Here is a 2246-nt window from a genome sequence, read left to right on the forward strand (position 1 = left end):
TGATTTTCTACTTCCTGTTTAAACTCTTTAAACCTTTCAAAAGTTTCTGACTTATGTTTGATTAAGTAGACATAACCATATCTACAAAAATCATCAATAAAAGTCACATAATAGCGATTAGCATCCCTTGTGGCGGTTTTGAATGGTCCACATACATCAGTATGTATAAGGTCCAACAAACCCTCACCCCTTGCACAAGTACCAGTGAAGGGTGATTTTGTCATTTTTCCAAGTAGACAAGACTCACAACTATCATCCGACTTGAGGTCGAACGACTCCAAGACTCCATCCTTTTGGAGCTGGCCTATGCGTTTCTTGCTTACATGTCCAAGACGACAATGCCACAAAGATGCTTTATCCAAGCTAGTAGAAGAATCAATACATAATACATTATTTCCTAAATTATCTACAACCGATATAGCTTCATACACACCATCACAAGGTAATGCTTTAAAATAAAGAACATTATTAAAGAAAGCATTAATACTACCAACTTCATTATCAAAAGAAAAGGTAAAACCTTGTTTGTACAAAGCATGAAAGGAAATAATATTCCTCGCCATTTCAGACGAGTACACACATTTATTCAAATCTAACTTTAACCCACTATCTAGCAACAAAGTATAAACTCCAATCTTGGCAACAGGTGTAACCTTCTTGTTCCCCATGATTAAGTTTATCTTTCCGTGCTCCACATCCTCACTTCTTCTTAGGCCCTGCAAGTCACAACAGATGTGAATACCACAACCTGTATCAAGAACCCAAGAATTAGAATATGGTGAGTTATTAGACAATATAGTGTAAATACCTGTATGGGATGGTTTCACTTTCCCATCCTTGACATCCTGCAAGTACTTTGGGCAGTTTCGCTTCTAGTGCCCCTTATTTTGACAGTAGAAGCATTCAGCATCCTTAGGGATGGCAGAAGGAGTGATAGAACCACCTTTGGTTCCAGATGAGGAGCCTTCAAGGGACTTTCCCTTGGTACCCTTCGAAGGGTGCTTCCTCTTCTTCCCTTTGCCTTGCCCGATAGCCAAAACAGGGGTAGTAGTAGGAGTAGGAGTAGTAACCGACTTACTCTTAAGACCACTTTCGGCAGTCTTCAGAAGTCCTTGAAGTTTACTGAGTGTGACTTCCTCCTTGTTCATGTGGTATGTCATACGAAATTGATCATAACACGAGGGCAAGGAGTGCAAAATGATATCAATTGCCAACTCCTCAGGGAAGTTCACATTCATTTTCATTAGACGGTCCACATACCTTTGCATTTTCTGCATGTGGCTCGTGATTGGTTCGCTAACCTTCATACGGGTAGTGATCATGGAGGAGATTATTTCATACCGCTCTTGACGAGCACTCTGATGGTACCTTTCCACCAGATCCTGATGCATCTCAAAAGGGTAATAGTCCTCATAGGACTTTTGGAGTTCAGCTGTCATGGTGGCCATCATGATGCATGCCACCTTGGTGGCATCTCTTTCATGTGCCTGATACTCAGCGACCTCCTCAGGAGTAGCAGTGGATTCATCAAGCTCCTTTAGCTCCTTATCGAGGACATATTCCTTGTCCTCGTAACGAGTGACCATCCTGATGTTCCGGATCCAATCCATGAAGTTGGAACCATCAAAGATGACCCTCCCACAAAGGTTCATGAGGGAAAAGGAGCCAGTAGGGTTAGAGCCCGAAGCATTGTTGTTGGAAGACATCTGAAAAGAAGAAAACAAGTTTAGATTAGATATATCGAATCCTTAATAATACACCCAAATGTAATATTAAGGCTAGGATCCAACACAATATATTATAACTTAGAAGAGGGATTCCGTAATCTAAGCTATAACATATTTGAAGGTAGGTGAATGACGATTCACCAATTTCCACCATGAAAACGAAATGAATTATTAGGTTTAATTGGTTTTGAAATTCCTAGATTCTTTTGAGATTCATTGAACTTTTCAATGGCATGTTTCAATCTCGATTGTGCCCTTCAAGTTTTGTGACTGGGATGCCGAGGATCACAAAACAAGGTGTGAATAACCATGCAAATTCACTTGGTACCCTTAATATTATCACCCAATCAATGTGCCGGTTAACCACACACGCTCCACCGATCTATGATAAACATTAAGTCACCCTTCGTGATCCTTACTAGTCCAAGTTAGTGTGTCGGTTAACCACACACGCTCCACCAACGACTTTGTAAGGTACAAAGTGTGAATTTCATGGGTTAGCACCATATTCACATTTTC

The sequence above is a fragment of the Lactuca virosa genome, chromosome 6, assembly GCF_052849685.1.
Source record: "Lactuca virosa cultivar CGN04683 chromosome 6, Lactuca_virosa_CGN04683_v6, whole genome shotgun sequence".
Taxonomy (NCBI): domain Eukaryota; kingdom Viridiplantae; phylum Streptophyta; class Magnoliopsida; order Asterales; family Asteraceae; genus Lactuca; species Lactuca virosa.